Here is an 18,507-nt window from a genome sequence, read left to right on the forward strand (position 1 = left end):
GGCAACAAATCGATCAGAAAGCAGCAGTAGCAGAAGGCAGAGGAAAAATGCCTGAATAACAGAGTTGGCGGACCTCTCTTCCTGTCTGGGAGATCCTATTCTGCCTTTGACTTCTGATGATACCAGGATAGGTTGACACATGAGCATCTGTGTGGCACCAGCCATGGGAACGCTGCCCGGGCAGACGGGGAAGTTCTCACAATGTCACTGGGGCTGGGGGAGAGCCAGTTCTGAGATATCTGTGACCCATCTGCAAGAATAGTAACTCCTTACAAATGAAAGCTGGACTCAGAGGCCCAAGTAGTAAATCCTGTGTCAGTCCTTTATATTTCCCACTAGAATTGTTCATGCACATAAACAACAGATGGAAGAGATTAATGAGACACATTATATTCAAGTAGAATAAATTGGTCTGAAATGTGGATGTACTGCTCTCATTTGGCCGAGTGTAATATCAGCTCAAATGGAAGATTGTAGCACACTTCAAGGCTGCCTGGGCAATTGTGGCACAACCTTCTAGCACCCATGCAAGAGGACTGAGTCAGGAAGCAAACCCATTTAAAATATCTGTGCCCTTTCTGCAAAATATTGGAGCATCCAAAGCCTGTCCCTTGAGTTGCTTCCAAAAATGGATGCCTTTAATAAAAGCAAAAGAGCACATGACACAGGATCTAGTCACTTGTTTATTTTTGTGTGTTTGCTCTGTTATATTTTGAAGTGGGCGAGTTGGCTTGTGAGTGTGTGCCTACATGGCCATCTGGGCAAAAACGAGAACAGATTTGGGTCCCCTTGGTTCTTCTGTTTGATTGGAAATTAGCCTCCTCCTTGGACTCTAATTTGCAATGTTTAATGGAATAGAAATGATTGGAAGCTTGTTGTTGGTGGTGCGCGGTAGAGAGAAAGCTGTACTTAGTGTCACAAACGAGCTCTTTGCCCATTTATTGGTTAGCTCAATGAATGTAAATAGATCACTGCATCTAATCACTTAGACACAGCATTCCAGGGCTCAGGCCAAGACCAAGACTGATGATCTGAATGGCCACAAGATACCCTGAGTTTGCTCCTGGGCTGCTGTGCCTTTCAGGGGATCTGCTTTGGGACCACAGGGCAGTCAGGGCATCTGTGCCTTTCTGGCAAGGCACAGAAGGCTTGACTCTGTGCAGCTTTACGTGGTGATTCTTTTCATGATGAATCTGGATTTCCAGAGCTGCCCTGCAACGAGGGTGAGGCCGAGAACCGAACAGCATTTGTCTCTCATCTGAACTTGTATCCTTTGTGGGATACAAAGTGGTCGCTGGCCAGCTGCCACTTTCTAGGATGACATTCCATGGGTGGCTGGCATGCCCCACTGCTTGTAAAATGTCAGAAAGTCTTTTGACTCCGGGCTAACCATCCCAGGTGCATCCTTCTGTTTTTGTTTTTTTTTCCCCCGACCTAGTTTGTGTTTATTGACAGGTCTTGGTCAGTGCTTACTTACTAGCCAACCACCTGTTCGTCTGTGGTCCAAGTACGCACATGGTACTTCCTAAGGAATCTGCCTAGTACAGCTTAGAGTGGGAGCCTTCTTTCCACTACTCTGGTGCCACGTTTCTATTAACACCCTTTAAGATCATAGTAGATTTAAATATTTTCATTATGAAATATTTCAAACCTACAAAAAAATACAAAAATCACAAATGCTTATGTACCTGCTTCCCAACTCCATTGAAAGCTTTTTAATTTTTTTTTTTTTTTTTTTTGCCATAAAATCTTAAGAGCCACACTTGGTGTCTCCTGGGAATCCCATTTCATATCCCTCCCCTACTCCCTGGCTTCCTGACTCACACTCTCCCTCCCCGGAGGTAATCATTATCCCAAGTCTCGTAGGTTTCAATTGTATGTGTGTGTGTTTTTTTTTCTTTTTTTACACTGTTACTATACATGCATATATTCTTAAAAATATACAGTGGTGAGGGGCGCCTGGGTGGCTTGGTCGGTTAAGCGTCCGACTTCGGCTCACGTCATGATCTCACGGTCCGTGAGTTCGAGCCCCGCATCGGGCTCTGTGCTGACAGCTCAGAGCCTGGAGCCTGTTTCAGATTCTGTGTCTCCCTCTCTCTCTGCCCCTCCCCTGTTCATGCTCTGTCTCTCTCTGTCTCAAAAATAAATAAACGTTAAAAAAAAATTTAAAAAAAATATACAGTGGTGTTTTGCACATTTTAAAACTTTACATACATGTTGTCAGTCGGTAGGATCCTTTTCTAACTTGGTTTTCATCTAGCGTTTTGTTTTTTGGAGATTGTTCCGTGTTGTTGCATTTTTTGTTATACTGTTATATAGAATTGCATTTTATGAATATAGTGTAATTTGTGTATCCACTCTCCATTTGATATTTATGCTGTTTCCTTTGCCTTTTACAAAATGCTGCAATACATCTTCTAGTGCCTTTTCCCTAGTTTGCAGATGAAACATTTTTTTCCAGCATATACACCTCTTGGAATTGCTGGATCTATGAATATTGCCAAGTACACATCTGTGAGTACGCGTACGAGGTCCCGTTTCTCCGCAATCTAACCAAATGTTGGTGTTACCCCATTAGCATTTCTTTTTTTAAAAATTTTGTAAAGTTTAGAGAGAGACAGAGACAGCATGAGTGAGGGAGGGGCAGAGAGAGAGGGAGACAGAGAACCCCAAGCAGGATCCGTGCTGCCAGTACAGAGCCTGACATGGGGCTTGAACTCACGAAACTGTGAGATCAGGACCTGAGCCGAAAGCAAGAGTCGGGCGCTTACCTAACTGGGCCACCCGGGTGCCCCCATATTACCATTTCTTAAGACTAATTTTCTTTAGGGCAGTTTTAGGTTTACAACAAAACTAAGAGGAAGGTCAGAGATTTCCCATATACCTCCTGCCCCTACGCATGCATAGCCTTCCCCATTATCAACATCACTCACCAAAATGGTATATTTTTTATGCTGACACCTCATAATGACCCAAATACCTGAGGGTTCACTCGGTGTTGCACACTCTCTGGGATAAATAGGTAAGGAAAAATGTCCAGGATTATAATATGATACAGCATATTTGCACTGCCCTAAAAAATCCTCTGTGCTCTGCCTCCGCATCTCCCATCCCCCACCCCTGACAATCACTGATCTTTTTATTGTCTCCATAGTTTTGCCTTTTCCGGAAGGTCGTGTCGCTGGAATCATACAATATGTAGCCTTCCAAGGTGGCTTCTTTCACTTAGTGATGAGCCTTTGAGGTTCCCCCACGTTTTCATGGCTCCATGGCTTATTTCTTTCACATTCACATTCTTCACCAATCTGAGGGTATCTCAGGGTTGTTTTAATTTGCATTTCCCTTGGGGCACTTGGGTGGCTCAGTGGGTTGGGCGTCCCACGGCTCAGGTCACGATCTCACCGTTTGTGAGTTCAAACCCCGTGTAGGGCTCTGTCTTGACAGCTTGGAGGAGCCTGGATTCAGCTTCTGGGTCTTCCTCTGTCTCTGCCCCTCCCCCGCTCACATTCTGTCTCTCTTAAAAATGAATAAACTTCAAAAAAAAATTTAATTTGCATTTCCCTAATTATCAGTGCTGGCGAATATGTTTTCCATATGTTTATTTTCAGTGTTCTTCTTCTGTGGTTTGCCTCTTTCTGTACTTCGCCTCTTTTGCCCTGGATATGTTTGTCTTTTTTCTTATTCATTTGTAGGAATCCTTTATAAATTTTGAACATAATCCTCTGTTAGCTTTAAATGTTGCAAATATCTTTTCCCAGACTGTGCCTTGTCTCTAACTTTGTTTATGTGTCTTTTGATGAACACAAAGATTTAAATTTAATGTCGTTAAATGTGTTGTAAAAGGTTTGCCCTCTTTTTTTTTTCCTGTCTTTTTAAGGAAGTCTTCCTACTACCCACCAGAGGTCATAAATCTATTATTCTATATTTTCTTCATTAAGTGTTATGGGCCTGCCAACCTTAATTTAGGTTTCTAATTGACCTGGAATTGAGTTGTGTGTGTGTGTGGTGCAGGGATTTAATTTTATTATATTTTTCATAAGGCTTACGAGTTGCCCCAGAACATTTTCTTTGCATAACACCCCTTTTCCTCCTGAGCCGGTTCTGCCTCAAGGTGCAAGGATAGGGGATGGTGTTAGAGGAGACTGGGTGATTCCTGGAGCTGAGAAAGAGGGGCCACCCACAAGAATCATGGTATAGACAGACGTAGCCCCTGACAGAGGAGTGCCAGAGTGGGAGGGGGTGTGGGAATAACCTCCTCCTCTCTCTTCTCAGGCCTTCTGATCTTTGGCCATTACTTCCTGTTGGTCAAATCCCAAAGGGGGTCAGAGGACATCAGCCAGAGGGCTGGTGCCTCAGCGTGTGGGGATTGCCTCCCCAGGGGTCAGAGCAGGGCGGCGAAGGGGATCTGTCGGTGGTGCAAATGGAGACCAGCCAGGCCGGTCCTCTATGGCACTCATCTACCTCATTTTATTGGTTCTCCCAGAGAGACACCACTCGGTTTCATTAGAGTTTTCCAACCTGTACACATCCCAGTTCAGGACAGTTCAAAAGCAGATTTTCTAAAACTGGGTAGCCAATCCAAAGCCAGCCGTGCAAAGAAAGAGCAGTATTTCCCCTGCCAGAGAAGACAGGCTAAATAGAATCTTCAAGTTACGCGCGGGCTTCAGATAGCTTGAGAGTTTATGAATCCCTTTGGGAGGACGTGATCCTGGGTACCTGCTCATATTTAACAGTAGAGATCTAAAAGCTGGTTGGAAGTATTGAGAGAATAGTGAAGCTGGTCAGCGTTTATCTTCACTGCAGAGTGATGGAGGGGGGCTGTTGGAGAAACACCGAGGTCCTCTCGGACTGTCAGGCTCCCTAGAGAAAAGTTTTATCTATTTTTTATTTTTTAAAACGTTTATTTCTTTATTTTGAGAAAGAGAGAGAGAGAGTAAGAATGAGAATGCGAGGGGGGAGGGGTAGAGAGAGAGAGAGAGAGAGAGAATCCCAAGCAGACTGCACTGTTAGCACAGAGCCCAATGCCGGGCTTGATTTCACGAACCCTGAGATCATGACCTGAGTGAAATCACGAGTCGGATGCTGAACTGACTGAGCCACCCAGGTGCCTTTCTTGGAAAAAAGTTTTAGAATTTCCTGTGTTTACCAAGTGGCAAAAGAGGGCTGGGACCTCAGTGTTCAGTTGCATAGGCCACTTTATCTCTCTTTTTGGGGCAGGAGACTGGATCATTCCCTCCCAGCTGCTATAACAAAATCACCATAAACCGGGAGGTTTATAAACAGCAAACATTATCTCATGGTTCCGGAGGCTGGGAGGTTCAACATCAAGGTACCAGAAGATTCAGTGTCTGGTGAGTGCTTGGCTCCTCATATTCTTGCTGTGATGTCTCATGGTGGAAAGGGTGAGGGAGCTCTCTCAGGACTCGGTCTGAAGCTCTGCCCTCATTACCTCATCACGTCCCAGAGGCCCCACTTCCTAATACCATCACCTTGGGGGTTCGGATTCAACATATGAATTTTGGGAGGGACACAGACATTCAGACCATCCATCCCAAATACCCATGCCTTCCACTGTGTCTCAGTGGCCCCCAGCCGAGAAGACTTTCTGGTCAACCACCTGCCTGGTCATCTGCAGTGTGGAGAAGAGGAGGGGCTCTAAGGGTTAACCGATTCCCAAACAGCTTTCACCAAATCCTCCTTAATGTAGTCCCCTTTCTTCCCAAGTCCAGGGACCTGGTGCTGCCAGTGTCTGAGCCCATGAGGGTGCTGGCCTGTGAACCAGCCTTGCTCACAGCTCCCCCCATGGCCAGTGGAGGATTTGGGCTGAGGCCCGTCTGCAGAGTCCTTTCTCATTATCCACCTGTGTGCCAGCATCCACATCTTAACTGCTGTTCCCACCTCTCCTGTCTCCCTGTGCTTGTGCATTTTTGCCCTTGTAAGCAGTTCCTTCTCTGCACTTTCATAGTGGATCCTCTGGAGGGGGAATAATTAGGTGCATGGGCTCAAATATCATAACCCAGAATCCTTTCTTCCATTTTCTATAAAACTATTAGCTTTGGGGCGCCTGGGTGGCTCAGTCAGTTAAGCATCTGCCTTCGGTTCAGGTCATGATCTCACGGTTCATGGGTTTAAGCCACACATTGGGCTCTCTGCTGTCCGTGCAGAGGCCGCTTCCGATCCTCTGTTCCCCTCTATCTCTGCCCCTCCCTGCTTGCACTCTCTCTCCCTCTCTTTCAAAAATAAATTTAAAAAAACTTAAAAGTATTAGCTTTGAGACGTGAATGGTCTATTCATTTATTTCAGTCTTTCTCGCCTTTTTAAAATAGATGCATTCAAAACTATCAATTTCCCTCTGAATATTCTTCCTACGGGTTTTGATATTTAGTACCACCCATTGCTGGTGCGTTCCAAATATTTTGTCATTTCTACTGTGATTTCTCCTTAGGTGTGCAACTTACTTTAAAAACAGATTTTTAAACTTCCAAACATTATAAAAGAATCTTTTCATTGCTGATTTCTTATCAACATGTGGTCAGAGAAGATGGCTTACATGACGTGGATTCTTTGAAACATGCTGGGATTTCTTCTGTCCCTGTAGTCATGGTCAGTTTCTGTGTATGCTGCCTTCTGTGCTTGGAAAGAATGTGGTCTCCATTTGTTGGTGAACGATTCTATGTCTATTAGCTCACATTTGTTGGTTTTATTCTTCTAATTGTCTACGCCCTTACTAATCTTGTATTGGCACAATCAATTTCTTCTTACGTGGGTAGATTGGCATGAATATACATATTTGCAATTGGTGGATTTTTTCCATTAAATTATATATAATGTCATTCTTCGCCCCTAAATTAAGGCTTTTGCCTTAATTTTTGTTTTGTCTGATTTATTCTCCAGCATTCTTTTGTTTTTTACGTAGTTTTTCATAGTATATATTTTCCATCCATTTATTTTCAACATTTCTCTCTCTCTCCCTCTGTGCGTGCATGTGTGTATTTTTGGTATGTCTCTTGTAAGTAGTGTAGAGATGCGGGTTGTTTTTTTTTTTTTTTAGTTTAAATTTTATGTATTCTTTAAATATGTAATCCAGCATAAATTACCAAATTCTAAATATACTAAAGAGGAAACAGTAAAAACTCTCCTCATCTTCCCAGACTCTCTCTTCAGAGGCAGCCAAAAAATTATTAGTTTTTTCCAAGTAAGATCACTGTGAATATAAATAAATATAGTAGCTACATTTATTTATTTTATGGTGGTATTATATGTACTGTTCTGTACCTTGCCTTTTCAGATCTCAGAGATCTACCCTTAACATACATAAAGAACTTCCTCATTCTGTTGAGTGACTGCAGTTGATTCACTTTTGAATGTATCCTGGTCTGTTGAACTTATCTCCCATCAGTGGATTTTTAGGTAATTTCCAAATCCTTTACAAACAACGTTGTGATGAATAATCTTGTACAAACATTATTTAAATACGTGCGAGTGTACGTATAGAAGACATTTCCAGAAGTGGAAATGCTGGAACAAAGGGTGCATGCTTTCATAATCCTGACGGATCTATAGATGTCACCCAATTACCCTCCACAGAATTTTGTCAGTTTACGCTCCCGCCAGAAAAGAATGTTCCACCTCGTTCTGATGCCCACCTGCTGGTTTTCCCATTTCGTCACCAAATCAGCCAAGGACCAAGGACCAAGAGCACCAAGTCAGCAAAGAGTCCTCTGTTGGGATTTTAAACATGGTACTGATGAGCCAAGAGATGGAAGAGTGAGCAAAGTCAAACGTGGGGTGGTGAGGCGGGAACCTGTAGCTCCTTGAGGCCTGGCAAGGAGGCAGTGTGACTGGACCCCAGGAGCCGGGCCTTGGAAGCAGCTGGAAGGATGACAGGCCTGCCTAGCAGGAGCTGGGAGGATGCGGGGGTGGGGGGGGGTGGTGCTGTCAGGAGAGAGCTGGAGGATAAGTAGCTGCCCGCAGATAGAGATAACCCCCGGGCAGCCAGGGAAGGGGAGAAATACCCTGGCTTCTCCCTTCCACTGCCTTCCAGACTGCCTGCCAATGCCTCACGTTTCTGAAAAGGACCCGGATTCAGCCAGAGCTTAGGAAATGCATTTTCCCATGAATACAGACCAGAGCAGAGAAAGAAGGGGGGCAGCTCTGAGAGCAAATCAGGCCAGTGACTAGCACAGCCCAATCTTTTTGTGCTCAGTCCCGTTCTCACCGGCCGCCCATATTTAATGGTCATGTGACAATGATGTCCTGTGCAGTGTGACAGAGCTCAATGATCCTTTGTACCAGCACTCAAGCCCTTCCCCCAGATGAGGACATATAAAGCCCCTCACTTACCACAGGTGTCTCAAAAGCCTAGATGTTCAGGTCTGGATGTTTCTTCTGATTGTGAACTTAAGTACCATTGGCATCCCTCGTACATAATCATCAGGGAGTGAGAAAGAAAAAGAAAAAAAAAAGTTAGCTAATACATACCTACAAAGGCAGACACAGCTGTTCAGTCTTCATATCTAGCTGGCCACGAGGCTGCAGGTTATGTTTATGACTTTCTCCTTCCATGACCCATTCAACATTCCCTTTGTCCTCTGCCAACACGTGGCTGTTTGGGGAATCTTTACCTGGTAGAGTGGCAGGAATCTTTTCTTTCCCCCAAGAGTCTGATTTCTTAATAGTCCCGCCTTTATTGAGTAAAGTGCCTTCCATTTACTACGGGTCATGTGGTACTAAAAGGCACCAAGAGATTGCTTTCTGCTCCAGACATAGCCTTCCCTGCCCATGGTGTATCAGAAAGCCTATTTCCTCTGGGTAAATGAGATTATTCCCCTCCACCAATCTGATAACCTCTTTCCCTGCCCATTGGTTCCAAGTAGCCCAATGGCAATCTCAACTTCCAGTTCTGTGCAACTATTCTTGTGTTGCTGGTGGACACATTCCTCTCTTGGGAGTCAATACTCCTAATTGGGCAGAGCCCAGGGTTGCAAGACTGGAAGCTTTCTGTGATGGGCCATCAGGTATAGTGAGAAGTCATTCCTCTATCTCTGCTCCTGGGCACCATGGGGGAAACCACACATATATGGGTTTCTTGTTCAGACCACGTACTGCATCCTGTTGGGACGGTATCCCAACTATACAGTCTCAAGCTTCCAGAAGGCTGTCTTGCCAGATGCTTCTTGGTGATATGGTACATATTAAAATGAGCCAGGAAGGAAAGAGTTGGCAATGGATTTGAGAGTAAAATAGGCGAATGAACTGGCAAGCTCACCGATGTGGTGCATAATCCAATGTATTGGATCTTTGCCGGTCTTGTAGATGAAAACCCTTAATATGTTTTTATTTTTCATTTCTTTTGAATGTCTTTTTATGTATTTAGGAGCCACTTAGATTTTCCTTTTTGTGAACTCTTGATTTTTAAACAATTTATGTTTATTTATTTATTTATTTATTTATTTTAGTAAGTAAACTTTACCCCCAACATGGGGCTTGAACTCATGACCCCCAAGATCAAGATTTGCATGCTCCACTGCTCCACTAACTGAGCCATCCAGGCACCCCATGAACTTTTGATATTTGTGCTTGTTTTTCTTTGGAATATTGATGCCTATCTATGTTTTAGTGAAGCCAGCCCCTGTCTATAGATTTTTTCCCCCAGATTTGAAGTGCTACTTTGTCATATACTAAATTTAAAAAAATTATATTGAGTTCTATTTCTGGACTTTTAGACCTGTTATCTTGGTCTATCTTCTTATTAATGTATTAATATTACCTTATTTTATTTCTTGTGCCTTTCTATTGTAGTGTTTGCAGGGCTAATATTCCCCCCCTCCCCCGTCCTTGGTCTCCATTTAAAAAAATTTCTGGATAACCTGGCTTTAAATTTTTACCACATTACCTTCATGATTAGCTTGTCTAGACCCCAAAATAAGTCATGTTATTTCTGTGTTGGGATCACATTCCCAAACACTACTGTCTACTGGGCCCTGTACAACATGGCCCCTGGCTTCCCCTCAACCTCATCTTCTGCCACGGTCCCCATATTTCCTCTCTTCCACTCTGGCCTCCTTGCTGTTGCTCAAACAGGCCAATTCCCTCATTTGCTGTTTTTACTTCACTCTGTTCGGCGAGTTTGAGAGGCCCCCACAGTGAACCACACTCCCGTCCGCAGTCATCCGGAAGGGAGCTCTGCCTGCCTGGGATTTTAGGGGGTAGCAGGTCCAGCCTCCCAGTCAGTGAGCAGTTACTTCTGTTCCTGGCCTTGGGGCTGAGTCTTAATCCTCTCCAGGCACTAGAGCCACCATTGCCCATGAAGCCACAGCCACAGCCCTGGGCAGCAGGCTGCCCCCAAGTTCTCAGCCACGGCACCACTTCTGGCTCAGGCAGGAACCCGTTAGTCCCTGTTTCTCCAGGCAGCTGACCTCTTAGCTTCCACTGCCTGATTCAGACCCCAGAACCCAAGAGGCTCAAGGCTCCAGTTCCACCCGTTGCCTTGGTTCCCATCTGCTTCTGGTCTGTGGAGATGTTTAGTTTGTTTCTGAGGCCAGCTGTGTTTTACTGGATTTCTCTTTTGATACGTTGTTGCTCATTTTTATGTGTTTGGAGCAGAGGGGGTGTGACGAACCATGAACTTGCAGCCCCATCTTGAACAGACCATGCACTTAGACTTGCAGCCGCTCAGTTACAACACTCTGAAGTCAATTTCACACAGGCTACTGCTGACATAATACATCGTCTACCCTGTACCTATGGGGTGGTTTGGGGCACAAATGCTGGAGGCTTAGATCAACTCCTCCGCAGAGCAGTCGATGTGGAGGAAATGCAGGTGGGCGTGGCTGCAAATCTGAGGTCCCCAACCTTCTGCTGCCCTTATGCTTGGCTGGCTTCCTCTCTGTTTGCTTCAGCCCTTGATCTGGCCCCTTCCCACAGCAAATACTAATAACAAAACCATCACTGTTATTATCATTATGATCCAGGCTGTCAGCTTAATCTCCTGTGGCAACTTTCACTCTTTTAAACAGGACGCATTCTTCCTTCTTTGTGTCTCAGGGGATTCTTTTCTTATCTAAGGCTTATTCTTCACACTGAGTCATCAATTTCCCCTTCATTTTATGCATGAAAACTGTACAATCCATATATCACGCCTGGCTCTTTGATCTCAGCATATTACCACGGGTGAGTGTCTCTCATCTTCAAAACAGTACATGACTCCGCACCCCTTTCAGCTACGACCTACCTTCCCCATCCTCTGTGGATCATGTTCCGCAGAACAATCTCTGCTTACCACCCCCCAGTCCTCATGTCCTTCTTTAGGTCGCTGCACTCAGGCAGCGATGGAACTCCCATTGTTCCACTAAAACCATGCAACAAGTACATCATGAGCTTTAATTGCCGCACCTCCTGGTGCCTGCTTGGGTTTTATTGCTTGGCTTTTCTGCAACATTTGCCACTTCTTCCCTCTTGAAACCCTACGATTCCATGGCTTGTATGGTGCTCTCACCTCTTGTTCTCAGGACGTGTCTCGAAGAGTTGCATTTTGCCTCCTTTATGTTTGGAATGCCTCCTCCCACCCCTGGCTCTAGCTTTGGTCGTCTTCTTTCCTCACCCTGCACACGCCCTCTAGCTTTCTTGTTATGTGCAACAAGTGTCCTGTGGCATTTGTGTGCACGTGACACCTGTACCGGATTACATGGTATTCTCCCAAATTTGTGTTCACCCGGAACCTTAGAACGTGATCTTATTTGGAAATAGGGTCTTGGCAGTTAAGACGAGGCCATCCTTGGTTGAAGTGCTGCAGTTAAGAGCCACCCAGTTTGTGGTGTGTCGTTACAGCAGCTGTAAGAAATAAATGCATCTGTTCTGTCCGCACTTGGGGAGACTTCCCCAGGGTGAGGAGGCTGTGCCCATGCAGGGCAACCCAGTACCTCCTTATAGCCCCTTCGGTCTGCTGGCTCAGCTCTCTCACATTTACAATTTTAGATCAGAGATCTTCTATTTGACGGAGACAGTAACAGGGAAAAAAGACAGGACTTGTCTTAAGTGCTGTGAATCCCCAAGCAAGGTGCAACTCCTTTCATTGTTCAGTGGGAGGCTTTAGTTTCTGTCTTCCTGGGTTTCAAGATTCAGTGAGACGTCTCAGCATATAGTCGAGCCCATAAATGAGCCTTTCTTTGGAAGGCACCTACAGAGCAGCAGTGGGTGGGGTTCTGCTTTTTCTTTGTCTTTCATTAACTTGACACCATCAGCCTCAAGCTTCAGTTGGCTCTTGTCACTCACACAACCTTCGAAGAGCCCCTTTGGAATGTGATACCTTTGCGGGAGTCCTCTTTCTGGGCTAAAATGCCAAGGCATCTTTCGGGTCCATGACCTTGAGGTTTATGCTAGGTCAAGTGCCCCTGTCATCGCCATATCCCCCCACCCCTTTCCATCTTCCAACAATTCGTACATTTTCTTAAGAATTCTGAAGTCGTCAAGAGAGCCAGCCTCCTGCTTCTGTATTGATACTGTTTTCTCCAGATGCTTGCTAGCTCCCTTCTAGCTCTCCACACCTGGTGATTTACCAGCCTGAAAGCTTCCTGGGTGAGCTCGTTTTGCTCCTAGAGTTGAATGACAACAGCTACGAGAACACTGATGACCACACTTGCGTGGCATGTCCTATCTGCCAACATATATGTCATATATGTTCTTACATATATGAACTCACCTGTTAATCTTTTGTGCCTTCTTTATAATCGTCTTTCATGTTAAACATTTTTGGTGTGCCATTTTAGTGCCTCTGTTGATTCTGTAGGCAATTTTTTTAGTTATTTTCTCACGGTGGCCCCACACTCTAGGTAAATACCGACTTAATTCTGGCAAAGTAGAGCACCTTTGTCTCACTACATCCCCACCCCAACCCTATGCTATTATTGTCATATATTGTACATTTATATATATTATAAATGCAGTAACAGTGTTATAAGTATTGCTTTATACAGTCTTGTGTTGTTATAAAAAGCCTAAGAGAAAAAATCTATTCATTCCTTCCTGTGGATTCAGGTTAGTTTAGTGTCATATTCTTTTAACATGAAGGACAAGGAGAGAAAAAATCCATTTAACTTTTGTTGACCCCAAAATATCTTCATCTTGCTTATATTCTTGAAGAATAGTTTTGCTGGATATAAAGTTCTTGGTTGGCAAGGACAGGCTATTTATTTGTTGCACTTTAAATATGTTGTCTCACTACTTTCTGGCCTCTATCGGTGTGATGTGAAGTCAGACATTAATTGTATTGTTCCCTTGCACACGATGTATCACTTTATTCTTTGTTTCTTTTCTTTTCTTTTTTGATTTTTAGCAGTTTGTGGTGTATGTGGGTGTGGCTTTCTTTATGATCATCCTATGTGGGGTTCTTTGGGCTCTTTGGATCTATAGGTTAATATTTAAAAATTTTTTTAGCGTTTATTTTTGAGAGACAGACAGACATACAGAGTGCAAGTGGGGGAGAGGCAGAGAGAGAGAGACGGAGACACAGAATCTGAAGCAGGCTCCAGGCTCTGAGTTGTCAGCACAGAGCCCGATGCAGGGCTTGAACCCACGAACCATGATATCATGACCTGAGACGAAGTCAGATGTTTAACTGATTGAGCCCCCAGGCAACCCTGTAGATTAATATTTTTAGAATCAAGTTTGGGAACTTTTCAATCATTATTTCTTCAAATGTTTTTTCTGCTTTTTTCTCTCTCTTTTTCTGGAACCCTCATTACATGTATGTTGTCTTTCTGGATGTTTTCTCTCAGATTTCTGAGACTATGTTTTTTTTTTAATCTTTTCTTCTCTCTGTTTTTCAGATTGGAAAATTTCTATGAATCTGTCTTCAAGTTCAAGTTCACTGATGGTTTCTTCTGTAAGCTCAAATCTGCTTTGAATCCTACTTTTATTTTACACGTGGAGAAACTGAGTGCTAAAGAGGTTAGACAATTGCTTAATGCAAAGGTGGGCAAAATGTTACTTAAAGGGCAAAATAGTAACTGTTTTAGGTTTGCATTCATATGGCCTCTGTACAACCATTCAGCTCTACCACTGTAGCTCAAAAGCTACATAGACAATATATAGACAAATGATTGCAACTGTGTTAAAAAAAAAAAAACAAAAACTTTTATTTACAAAAACATGGGACCAGCCTGTGGGCTGTAGTTTGCTGACCTCAGGCCTGAGTTTTGCAAACAATTAGCATAGCTGGGATCCAAGTGTCCTTTCTTCAAAGTCTGTGCTCTTTCCATTGTCTCACACTGCCTCCTACGAATGGATTGTTCTAGTCTTTTCAGTGGTGAAATCATCCTGGGGAACCACAAATACTAGACAGAGCATCAGATTTATTTTTCATCACTTTCTTTACTCAAGGATTTAGAACATCTGTTGTAATAATAGATTCTTTCCCTATCTTTCTTTCTCTCTACCTTCTTTCCTTCTTCCTTGCCATTCTCTCTCTTGCCTTCCTTTTTCCTTCCTTCCTTCCTGCCTTCCTTCCACCGTTCCCTCCTCCTTTCTTTTTTACTATCAGTCACCTTTGCAGAGTGACTGTACTACCTTTCTTTTCTTTTTTTTTTTTTAAGGATCTTTATTCTCCACTGAAATGTTTTCATTTTTTGCCTGGGGGAATTGCTGGTGACACTCTGTGTTATAATCCTCACATAGAAAAGTAGTAATTAGAAAAGAAAGTAAGGATGTGAATGGTGCTGTTGGCGTTACCACCTATAAGCTATAAATAGAATAGAAGTAATCTATTTTACTTTGATGATCTTTGATTTTTTTTTTCATAGCCTCAAGAAAAATCTCCTAGGGGGGCAGAAAGTAGGGAAGGATGCAAATTTCAATTTCTTCTCAATTTTCTAAGGTTGATTCCTTTCTAGAATAATTTCTTTCCTCAACCTGGCTTTGTCATTCACAACCGGACATTCACTGTTCCGGCCAATCTTGGGCCGTATCAATGGCTGCCCTGGGCTTCTAGGGAAAAACTTCCATCCCTTGTGTTAAAGATCTGGTACCAGCTCCAAAAGGTGAATTGGATCTTAGAGTCATACCTGTCACAGCCCTCCTGTGGCCATGAAACTTCGGTACATCCAATAGAATGTTTTTTTTGTTTGTTTGTTTGTTTTTTGTTTTTATTTTTTAATATTTTTTTTAACGTTTATTTATTTTTGAGACAGAGAGAGACAGAGCATGAACAGGGGAGGAGCAGAGAGAGAGGGAGACACAGAATCTGAAACAGGCTCCAGGCTCTGAGCTGTCGGCACAGAGCCCGACACAGGGCTCGAACTCACGGACCGTGAGATCATGACCTGAGCCGAAGTCGGACGCTTAACCGACCAAGCCACCCAGGCGCCCCAGAATGTTTTTAACAGAAAGCAATAGAATACCCAACTGAAAGTAGCTTAAATAATACACTTTTGAAATCATGCATAATAAAAATTTCTTCATTAGGGCATTCCAGGTCACTTCTATCATTCAACAGTATTATTACCAGGGACTGTATTTTCCCCATTTTTCTCCTCTACCCTCTTCCCTGTAGTGGCTGCATCCTTAGAATGATCTCCTCAGGGTTAAAAGTCGGTGGCCAAGGTTGAAGGGATCATCTGTAGACAAAACACTTTGACTAAAGAGAAACCCTTTCTAGAATGGGTCAGACACTCAAGCTCTCACTGCAGAGGTGGTTGTTAAGAAAACTAATGCTTTAGCTCTCTAAAATGGAGTTGGTTTCCACTAGAATAGAAGAAGTGGGTGAGAAGCGGAAGGTTAGGCCGATGACACCATCAGTTTTGTAGGAACCTATTTAGTCCAGATGGTTCTGCTCCAGGAATGTTTTCACCAGTGGGTATGGGATACGGCCTTTCCCTGTTAACCACACTCAGCCATATTGTTGGCTGGGCATGAGGTGAAAGGGAGACAGCATCTCCACTGTTCTTTCTGTCCTTTGCCTCCCTAGCAATCCCTGGTGAGGTGTCTTTCCTTTTAGGTTCCTTTTGATCTCTATGAAGTGTTGGCATACGTTCTCTCTTTGCAGAGAATTTCCTGTTGTTTGTACCAGCAGTAACAACTTAATGTAAGCCCTGCGGTCAGACTTTCAGAATTTGTTTCTTCATTCAATCATGTACTCAACGTCCGTCACATGCCAGGCACTGTGTCAGCCACTGGGGTTACAAGATGAGTCAAAGAAATGCCTACCCTCAGGGTCACAGTTCTGGGCTTTGAGCGGTGCTAGGTTTTCTTTCTGGGCCCATCACTCTGTGACTCTGAAACTTTTTTTTTCTTTTATGCTCTGGACAAGGGCTGATATCCTTCAGATAGTACTGCAGGAAATCACCACTAGTCAATTCGAACCAGCTCATAAGATGAGGAATATTTGTTCTTCTTGTCCAATCTCTTTATCTTTCAGTTGGAATGCCTGCACGAGTCTAGTCAGCTCTGAATCTTCCACAGGATATAAGGCGGGACTAGAAACGGCCACAGTCCTCAACATTAGTTGGATTCCGACTGGAAGGTTACGTGAGAGAGGCATTACCTGTCGGGCCATGGCTTGGCCTCCAGGACAGTGGCGTGAACGATCCTGAAACAGATGCAGTCTGTAGTCACACCCAGAATACCGACACCAGAACATTTTACAGTAGAAAGGTTACCAAAGCTCTCTGCCTCATCCTTGAATCGGATGTCCTTTCCTCAGACCAGGAACTCAGCTGGGTTGGGACATAGGAGAGAAGAAGGAGGTGACATTGGTGGGAAAGGACCCCCTGCATCTTCCCTGACCACTTCCCTTATCTCAGTGGCCAGAGCAGCACATAAAATGATGTCACAAAGATCCCTTTGGCATCTCAGAACAGAAGCTTCAGGCCATTGGAGGATCTGCTTTGGTTTTTCTTTGTTTCAGCGAAAAGGGAAAATTAAAAAGGCAGCTTGACTTCAGAGATGGCTGAATGTCAATGGACCTGTAATATACATCGTGAAGAATGTTCTATCAAGTATGGGCAAGCAGGGACTCATGTATATGGATTTCATTAGAAAAAGAAATCTGTTACTTAGTTTGGGATTTGGGTCATCTATATTATTTTTCTTGAATTTGAAGTCATTTCCTAGTGGAATATGTGTTTTGAGCTTGCTGGGGAGAGGAGGGCACTTCTTTTATTTAGATTTAAGTGCACTTTGGCTAAGAACAAGGCTGGTGAACTCAACTATGAAATGCTGTTTGGTTCAGACATCTTTATCTCACCCACGTGGGGAGATAACATGGAAATTGACCATCTCACGCCTTCTGTCAGAGATTGGCAGCTCCAATCTGAGGTTTGTGATTTGTGAGGGAACCTGAGTGAAAATGGCACACACGGCCGAGAAGATGATCCCAGGCATGCCACTCGCTATACTTTTTTGCCCAAACTTCACCTAATGGTGAAGACAACGTCTATTTCCCCATGCACCAATTCTTACTGAGATTCATGTCTAGAAATATTTATCATCGTACTATTTGTAATTCAAAATAATTTGCAAAGGGCCATAACATGCACTGATTGGAGAATGGTCAATAAATTATGGTTCTGCCATACGATAGAAGAATTTTACAGCTATTAGAAATATTATTAGGGGCGCCTGGGTGGCTCAGTTGGTTAAGTGTCCAACTTCGGCTCGGGACATGATCTCACAGTTCGTGAGTTCAAGCCCCACATCGGGCTCTGTGTTGACATCTCGGAGCCTGGAGCCTGCTTTGGATTCTGTGTCTCCCTCTCTCTGCCCCTCCCTTGCTCATACTCTGTCTCTCTCTCTCAAAAATAAATAAAAACATAAATAAATAAATAAATAAATAAATAAATAAAAGAAATATTGTTATAGGAGGATATTTATTGACAGGGAACAATCTTTTTTTAAAATTTATTTATAATGTTTATTTATTTTTTAGAGAGAGAGAAAGAGCACTAGCGGGGAAGAGGCAGAGAGAGAGGGAGACACAGAATCCAAAGCAGGCTCCAGGCTTTGAGCTGTCAGCACAAAGACCGATGTGGGGCTCGAACTCATGAGCCACGAGATCATGACCTGAGCCGAAGTTGGACACTTAACTGACTAAACCACCCAGGTGACCCAACCTGACCTGACCTGAGCCGAAGTTGGACACTTAACCTACTAAAGCACCCAGGGGACAATCTTATGCTATAATCTTAACTGAAGAAAACATTAAGTGAACTATAATGGCATGACTTCAATTTTTGAAATCACATAAACATAATTATATGCACATATACATATTTATGTAGTCATTTATTCAACAAGAATGGATGGAGTGACTTTTATCTGCCAGATACTGTGCTGGATGCTGAGGATATGAGCCAAACAAGGGTAATTAAATCCCTGCCTTCATGGAGTTTATAGTCTGTTATGCATAGGAAACGCCATGGCAGCAAATACAGCATATGTTCACGGTAGTTTTTCTGGTTACTGGGTGACTTAAACTTTTTTCTTTATGTATTTCTATATCTTCTAGATTTCCTG

The 18,507-nt window shown here is 43.5% G+C and overlaps 1 long non-coding RNA gene across 5 annotated transcripts in view; it reads right to left on the bottom strand.

Moving 5' to 3' along the window:
- LOC122237863 overlaps positions 1-16,773 on the bottom strand; it is a 66,847-nt gene extending 50,074 nt beyond the window's left edge. For all 5 annotated transcript variants that reach the window (XR_006216560.1, XR_006216559.1, XR_006216562.1 and 2 more), the window contains exons 1-2: positions 16,538-16,773; positions 8,344-8,419 (exon numbers count right to left, since the gene is read on the bottom strand). This is a non-coding gene — a long non-coding RNA (uncharacterized LOC122237863). The remainder of the gene's footprint in view (positions 1-8,343; positions 8,420-16,537) is intronic.
- Positions 16,774-18,507: the final 1,734 nt, after the last annotated feature.

The sequence above is a fragment of the Panthera tigris genome, chromosome B1 (assembly GCF_018350195.1).
Source record: "Panthera tigris isolate Pti1 chromosome B1, P.tigris_Pti1_mat1.1, whole genome shotgun sequence".
Lineage (NCBI taxonomy): Eukaryota > Metazoa > Chordata > Mammalia > Carnivora > Felidae > Panthera > Panthera tigris.